Consider the following 9,280-nt stretch of genomic DNA (forward strand, 5'->3'; position numbering starts at 1 on the left):
TGTTAAAAAATATACTCTTAAATATATTTTTCTTCAAATACGTAAAAGCGCATGAAAGAAAGAAACTTCAAAAATGTAAAAAATAAATGTATTTTATCTATTTAAAAATGGTTGCCAGGGTTCAGTTACAGAAAGGAAAAATAATATACTTTGATAGCTTACGCAAAGAGTTCATTTAGTCCATACTGATCAATGGGAAGTCTTTACCCATCTTTCTTTGGTTTCTGAATGGCAATGCATGGGATGTCATCTCTTAGGCCGGACAGCGTGTCACATCTTGCAGCACTGGAGTCTTCAAACAGCAGGCAATGTGGAGGAGCGAGCCATAGCCCCCTCCATCGTGTGTTATATAACAACTGTCTAGTCCATATAGGGTGTTTAGTTGAATATAGCTCCATATGACATAAGCTTCTAGAAGCTACCAGAAGCTTCTGGAAGGATTTATATATATCCTTCCATGCTCAGCATATATATATTCAATATGGATATTTTAATACTTATTCCTTATAAAAACTTTATTAATATACTATGCCCTTCAACATAAACAGAACTGTGAACTTATATGTCCTTCTATAAAATATTTGATAACTAGATGTATTAATTTTAATGTTTTTACAATTCCCCCTTGAAGCGGGTAGAATAACCCCGAAAATTAATTAATACATCATTAAAATAACAAATCTTCTTTCCTTATTTGGCAATAACGGATTAATATCAATAATAATGATGAATAATAATTAATTTGCATTATTCATGTTGTAAGTTCAATAATATAATAATGTTGATTCCTGTTATGATAGGCCGTGACTGATCAATCATATAAAAATATATATAACTATACTTCGCTAGACCTAAAAAGAAATGCAAAAACCAAATCCGGTCACCATATGATGTCCTCTGAGTTGATGTCTTCTTATCTCCGATGTAATCCGGCATAAACACAGTCTCTTAGAAATAAATCCTTTGATAAAATGAATGGTTACCAATTTACAGTCCCATATTGCGTTTATCATTGTTAGATCAAAGTCCATAAACTTTATTTTTTATTACAAAGTCCATAGCCAATGTTGATAAACCACAGTTCATGAGTGTAGAAGAATAACAGAAGTCTTTGATGTCTGTGCAGTGTAATTTCCCTCATGCTGCCTGGTGTCAGATCCTGGAACAGATGTTAAGACGTTCTTGGTCAGCACGACAGGGGTTAACTTTAACACGTCATTGCTCTTCTTAGTAACTTTAGGGAGGTCTTAATGCACAGACCATGTGTCATTGTCCATCCTGGAATCATAGGACTATTGTGTTTGAGGTGCAAACGCGGTAAGTGTATTTTGTATGTTTCACAGTCTTATTTGAGACGTTACCTTTTGGACCTTTTTGCAGAATCCCTTTTAACTTTAGGAAAATTATAAAGTCTTTTTATCTTCTATTATCTTGATTGAAGACTTCATTCCCTAATCTAGATACCAAATATGGCAATAACTATCACTAATAAATGTCACAGCGTACCATAACTCTAATACTATAATACCATGTCATTATTATTATCGTAGAAGTATTAATATAATTGATACTCAGAATGATAAAATACTGCATAATGGTATAGACAATAGTATTTCCTTGTAATGACCTTTTTGTCGTTGGTGTATTACCCTTCCAAACCCATAGGTGGCAATGTGTTGAATGTAACCAAAATATAATATAAAATATGAAACAATATAATGTGTACCTATACCATGTATCATATTATAAATATGAAAGGCAACAATGTGGCTTTTTAGTGAGATCATTTGTAAAATTATAAACCAAAGCAAATAACCTTTCGGAAAAGACTGGATGATTTCATCAAAACACAATAATACCCATTATAAATTATTATTGATTAAAAATATAATATATATTATTTGTAAATGTAGAAAGGTAAACCTAGATGTACCTTAATCTTCCATCTTTATTACTCTAATTTAATTTATTTGATTTGTCTATTATTTATTAAATAAACTACTATAAAAAAAATGTGTAACTATAAGTAATAGTTCATCCTTATTGTGTTAACATACTAATATAAAAAATAATGTATTACCAGAAAGTAAACAATTGTATATATTGATGAAGGAAGTATCTTTTCTTCCAAAAAAGTGGAACTTTTCCCTTTTAATATGATTCATATTTAATAAAGTAATAATATTCTTATATTAGATATTACTGAACTAAATATTGAAGTGTTTTCTCAATTGAGATATTTAAAATCTGAAGAAAAAATAAAAATTGTAGAATTAAGATTTTGATTAAAAATGTGAATATTAAATAATAATTAATATAAAAAATAGGAATAAAAAGAAAAATGAAAATCGGAATAAAAATAAAACTTGAAATAAAAATAAGGCCTTCTATGTATTTAACACCTATGTCTTTAATAATACATAACCTTAATATTACCAGTATCTTATAAGATTACCAAACCTATCAGTAACCAATAAAAATAATTAAGTCATGTAACCTTGTAAATAATACACTTCTCTTAGTATATAAATGCATTATGATATACTTCAAATATATTTTTTTATTCCCAATTCTTCCTTTGTACTTGAAATATTAATTATTAAAGTATCCTGTAAACACATATATTATCAAATATAAATGTGTGTGATTGAGACCAAACCTCCCCCTTTCAATATCATGAAATATGATATTATAAAAATTAATATGTTTAGATTAAATTAAATTAAAATTTGTGTTGTATATCTTCAAGACCATATTATAAATATCACTTCCATATTTGAAAAGAAAAATGACTTTCAATCTATGTACCGATAAAAGAAGTGACTAACACAAAAGATATAAAAAAAATCAAAACGTTATAACCTTATTCTAGAATGTAACTCTTCAGAATAAACCCTTAATAAAAAATCCTAATATCTCTATACTAAAGAAATATGTCTAAGAATAAGATATATATATATCCGGTATAAATTCCTTCATTTATACTTATGTACTATAACTTATTATCTAATAGTATACATACATATATTATAACCTCGAAGTTAAAACCAAAATTCCCTTCTTTTTTTTTTTTTCTCTCTGGATCCAAATACTTTGACTTTAGCAGCTGCTCAAACAATCAATCATTCAAAGACACATCTATGCACACAAGACTGTCATGTTTTTTTCCAACATACACTTCTACATAGAAACTGACAAACACATATCCCTTTTTTTTCAATTATTCTATGCGCATTTAAAAAAATTATGTTACTAATTTGAAGTACTTCTCGAAAAAAAACAAATTCCAATGTATTACATACTGTACATTTGACCATGGAACCGTCAGACATTTATTATTAGCTTTAGTGGCGAGTCACATGCTCTGATACGTGCAAAGAACACCATTCCAAAACAGCAAGCAGTTTTACTACACTCCAAAGCTCAGATTACATTTCTAATAACTCTATAGAAGATATATATATATTCATAAAAGAAACGTTAAAGCAATAATACTCTGGCAATTGGTACCTGAGAAAATAATAATATTAATCGTGCTTTCGCGATTAACCTTACCCAATAAAATATATGTTACCTGATTGAGGACAAGAACAAATGTGTAAATAAAAAATTAATACTTCATCAATCTGCTTTACTGATAAATTCTGAGGGAAATAAAAGAATGAAATTATTATCATATTTATGATAAAAATGAAACACTTAGAATCTGTTACTTTCTCTTATTATTTTATTTTAAATATTATTATTCATATACAGAGATCAAATTATTTAATTTATAACATTAAACTATCATTTGACTAAATGAAAATATGACCTTGATTTACTATCACTACTTTTAATATATATATATATATATATATATATATATATATATATATATATATATATATATATATATATATATATATATTCACTGTATATGAAAAATTATGATTATCAAATAGCAAAATTAATTTATCCAGAAATCCCCTTTTATCCAGCTAAAGACCAAACCTCAATTTTTGCAAGATTCGATTTATTACAGTAATTTCCAGAATATTGGAATTGAAATTATTTTGTAACTCAATTTTTGTCCTTAAATGAGAAAAAATGTCTCTCTGAAAAACCACCCAGCTGTCGCTGGCTGTCAAATTCTCTGGACGACCTTCTTTCTTTCACTAGTGACCAGGGGAGAGAATCCGCACAAGACACCTGTTTCTGTCTTTCAGGGCTTTTAAAAATCGCTTGTCTGAGATAATCGGTATCAGATTTTGTGACAATTTTCTCTTTCATTGAAGGTGACAAGGAAAGAGGGGGGGTGTATGACTTATAATTCACATGAAATTTCCTGCGAATTTCATACATCTTGTCACAGAAATATTTGGATCTGGGAGACACTGTTGGTTTTTCACAAAAACTCTCCCTTTTTCGTGTTGGTTTTTCAGAACTAATTAATTTCTGTTTTGACTGACTTTTTCTAACAAAATCGATAAATGTCGTACATTCGAATAGGGACTTTTTATTTAATGCCACTGCACAGGCTGCATTATCAAGGAAATGAAATTTCTTGATGAATAAACGTATCATTCCATCCAATCTGACATTTGGAATGACCGCCCTATACAAACGTTCAAAAACGGACATAAATGAGAACGTACTCTCATTCTGTTCAATTTGTAATTCCTTTAACATCTCATAATTTGGATCAGATTCAGTACTTGCACAGAAGATGAGATTTTTCAGCCTTATGATATCGTTATCATTTGAACAATCCAATGTCTCATTGTCAGAAGACTTTTTTAATGCCAATTGTCTAAAGAAATGCTGAGGTATCCACATACGGAATAACTGATTCGTCTCACTATTGGTTAAATTTAACTTCTCAACGGAACTTTCAAATATCTCTGAATTTCTGCAAACATGTATTTTAGGATTATATGCGGGAATTAATTTCCATATGTCCAATAGACTCTTTCTAAGTCTAATTCCTAAATTTGTCTGTTCTATTTTTAGAAACTGATCGTCGCCATTTTCTCTCTGCACGTGTCCTTCTCTGACAACTTTCTGCACGTCTCCCACTCTGGCTCCTCCCCCTCCTGGCTTCTCTACGTCATTTCCTGCTTCTTTCCCAGTATGCTGAAAATCACCTTGATTAGGTAACACGTGTCTGCCGCCATTATCAAGATTCTGATTTGAATTACAGTCTAAACCTGATTTATCACATCCAACATTACAGTCAGAATTCACAATATCACTGACTGACATTCCAGGTTCTAAGCAGTCTTTGGATTTCTCTGTCACTGATTCTCCTGACAATTCAGGTTGTCTATTTCCACCATTTTTACACTTTTCTACGATTAACTTGTGAAAATCATAGACTAAATGACAGATATTTCTGATTTTCTGTTTCTCTCTATTAAAAGACCTTGCACATTCTATACGTGAATTCTCAAGTTCACACTCCTCATAAAAGCGTAACCAAATCTCCTCCACATTAGAAATATCTGGATAAGTGAACTGAAGTTTACTTTGCTTAACATATGAAGAGATAAAATCCATTTTTTTACCTGAAATGATCAGATGATCTCATGGATGATCCTTTAAGACTTGATTCACTTTGTTCAACAGGTCCAATACTTCTTATGGACTGACTTTATCTTTCTTGCTCAAAAATACGTCAAAAGTTAACTTCTGTAACTTTGTAAAAACTTTAAAGTTCATTCAAAAAAAAACTTTCATGCAACTTGACTTATACGTATTTCCTAGGTTCTGCGTGATTTTTATAAATTGTCGATTCCTGATCTTTTGCAGGAGATATATGTCTCTGTCTCTCCCCCCGTATGCAAAGTGAAGGAAGACGCACAAAAAATGTAAAAAAACACGAATGACTGAGCTCGCCAAAATGTTAAAAAATATACTCTTAAATATATTTTTCTTCAAATACGTAAAAGCGCATGAAAGAAAGAAACTTCAAAAATGTAAAAAATAAATGTATTTTATCTATTTAAAAATGGTTGCCAGGGTTCAGTTACAGAAAGGAAAAATAATATACTTTGATAGCTTACGCAAAGAGTTCATTTAGTCCATACTGATCAATGGGAAGTCTTTACCCATCTTTCTTTGGTTTCTGAATGGCAATGCATGGGATGTCATCTCTTAGGCCGGACAGCGTGTCACATCTTGCAGCACTGGAGTCTTCAAACAGCAGGCAATGTGGAGGAGCGAGCCATAGCCCCCTCCATCGTGTGTTATATAACAACTGTCTAGTCCATATAGGGTGTTTAGTTGAATATAGCTCCATATGACATAAGCTTCTAGAAGCTACCAGAAGCTTCTGGAAGGATTTATATATATCCTTCCATGCTCAGCATATATATATTCAATATGGATATTTTAATACTTATTCCTTATAAAAACTTTATTAATATACTATGCCCTTCAACATAAACAGAACTGTGAACTTATATGTCCTTCTATAAAATATTTGATAACTAGATGTATTAATTTTAATGTTTTTACACCTGGATGATGGTGATGATGGAGCTCACGGCAGGATTACTGTGCAGCAGCCATCGATCTCGCGGCTCGCCGGACTGATGGTGGTGTTCTATCAGAGGGACGGAGATCCCAGGGACAACATGAACATCGAACGGATGAGAAGCCAAATGAGCTCCGCGCTCCGCACAGGTGGGTGATATCCTCCAGAGCTGCACTCACACTTCAGCTTCAGTATGATACGTGTCTGGTGTTATATGAACACATCTCCCCTAATGCAGCAGAGAGGGATCCGGACGCCATCACTGTGGGATTGTGACATAACACTGCTGCAACCATAGATTTAATTATCTGCCCTCACCCTGCGCCTAATACACCCACCAAGGGAGAGAAGTTTAGTATCCGACCAAAGCCCATCATCCAGTACACAGCACCGGGTACAAGCCCATCATCCAGTACACAGCACCGGGTACAAGCCCATCATCCAGTACACAGCACTGGGCACAAGCCCAGCATCCAGTACACAGCACCGAGTACAAGCCCATCATCCAGTACACAGCACCGGGCATAAGCCCATCATCCAGTACACACACCGGGCACAAGCCCATCATCCAGTACACACACCGGGCACAAGCCCATCATCCAGTACACACACCGGGCACAAGCCCAGCATCCAGTACACAGCACCGGGCATAAGCCCATCATCCAGTACACACACCGGGCACAAGCCCATCATCCAGTACACACACCGGGCACAAGCCCATCATCCAGTACACACACCGGGCACAAGCCCAGCATCCAGTACACAGCACCGGGCACAAGCCCATCATCCAGTACACAGCACCGGGCACAAGCCCAGCATCCAGTACACAGCACCGGGTACAAGCCCATCATCCAGTACACACACCGGGTACAAGCCCATCATCCAGTACACAGCACCGGGCACAAGCCCATCATCCAGTACACAGCACCGGGCACAAGCCCATCATCCAGTACACACACCGGGCACAAGCCCATCATCCAGTACACAGCACTGGGCACAAGCCCAGCATCCAGTACACAGCACCGAGCACAAGCCCAGCATCCAGTACACAGCACCGGGCACAAGCCCAGCATCCAGTACACAGCACCGAGCACAAGCCCATCATCCAGTACACAGCACCGGGCACAAGCCCATCATCCAGTACACAGCACCGGGCACAAGCCCATCATCCAGTACACAGCACCGGGCACAAGCCCATCATCCAGTACACAGCACCGGGCACAAGCCCATCATCCAGTACACCGCACCGGGCACAAGCCCATCATCCAGTACACAGCACCGGGCACAAGCCAATCATCCAGTACACCGCACCGGGCACAAGCCCATCATCCAGTACACAGCACTGGGCACAAGCCCATCATCCGGTACATAGCACCGAGCACAAGCCCATCATTCGGTACACAGCACCGGGCACAAGCCCATCATCCGGTACACAGCACGGACACAAGCCCAGCATCCAGTACACAGAACCGCGCACAAGCCCATCATCCGGTACACAGCACCGGGCACAAGCCCAGCATAAGCACAGTGTTTTCTCCCTCATAAAACATAACAGTTTGATGCAGAGAACAATAAGTAACAATCTTTTCTTATGTTACAGGTTGTGAAAAAGGAAAGGTGAGTACAAAAAACCCACACCCTCTGCAGAGCATTACACCACTAACCGCTCCAGGCTCCTGCAGAGCATTTCTCCTTCTTCCTCCTTACAGTGACGTTTCCTGCAGATTATCATCCCGGTCTCTTTTGTTACAGGGCAAAATTGTGCTGATTTGTGGCTTTGTGATAATCCTCATAGTCGTACTGGTCTGTTTGTATTCTGATTAGTCTTCTGCACCAGGATCGCTTGGAATCTGCAGACTATCGCACCCTCACCGCTCTGTGTCCCCTGCTCACCAGACATGTGGTGCCACGTGTGCAGCCGCCTCAGCGGGGTCCGTGGTCGCTCCACTTTCTCACTGTGTAGATTTTCCTTCTCAGGATGTTGGGGGAGGAGCCCAAAGTGTCTCCGCCCAGGAGGGGCTTTCATATAAAGAAACCTACACAAAAGAGGGTATGGAGCCAACATGTACAAAATTAAATGTATTAAACACAACTTTATTAGAAGTAAAAAGCATAAAAGAAGAGAAATGACTCAAAAGCGATCCAGAAAAGTCCAAAATCAGCAGCAAGTCCGTGTGCAGAAAATGCAATAACCACCGGCGCAAAAAGGGACATAAATACAGAGCGGGCCCACAAAGAAACATGAGGAAACCAGCTGTGCAAGCCACTGTGACCTGCAATACCAAGAAGGCCCACAAGATGGCAGTAACATCCAACAAAAACCAGCGTGGAGACCGGATGAAAAAATGACAAAATATGCAAAAAGTGAATGTAAGTGGAGTGGAAAGCACGCGCAAGTCTCAACAAGATTCAGAGAGAGAATATAAATATACGGACTATAAATATATATATATACACGTGGTATCCTCAAACATTATACATGATGTAGAGAAAGTGAAAATACTGTATAAAGATGGGGTCAGATCCAGCCTGTTCTTCTCATTTCACCTCCATTATGGATGAGTGACCGTGCTCTCACCATCTTCACATACTCTTCGTGCTTCCATCTGATACTTCTATTGACCGTCTTAATATACATCATTGTAGCATTAACTTCTTTTGTCTGTTTTCCTCTGCTTTCAATGTCGCTCCGGTTTAGTCTGCCAGCATGCAATGGGGATTCTGAAGCAGATCGTCACCGGGGCGGCCATCACCGACCTCGCA

The 9,280-nt window shown here is 36.6% G+C and overlaps 1 long non-coding RNA gene across 1 annotated transcript; it reads left to right on the top strand.

Annotated features, from left to right (window-relative positions):
* Positions 1 to 6,417: 6,417 nt before the first annotated feature.
* LOC142246584 (uncharacterized) lies at positions 6,418 to 9,027 on the top strand. Its single transcript, XR_012724905.1, has 3 exons — positions 6,418 to 6,666; positions 8,118 to 8,134; positions 8,270 to 9,027. It is a non-coding gene; the product is annotated as an uncharacterized LOC142246584 (long non-coding RNA).
* The last annotated feature ends 253 nt before the right edge of the window (positions 9,028 to 9,280 follow it).

This window comes from Anomaloglossus baeobatrachus, chromosome 7 (genome assembly GCF_048569485.1).
Source record: "Anomaloglossus baeobatrachus isolate aAnoBae1 chromosome 7, aAnoBae1.hap1, whole genome shotgun sequence".
In the NCBI taxonomy this organism is placed as follows: Eukaryota; Metazoa; Chordata; class Amphibia; order Anura; family Aromobatidae; genus Anomaloglossus; species Anomaloglossus baeobatrachus.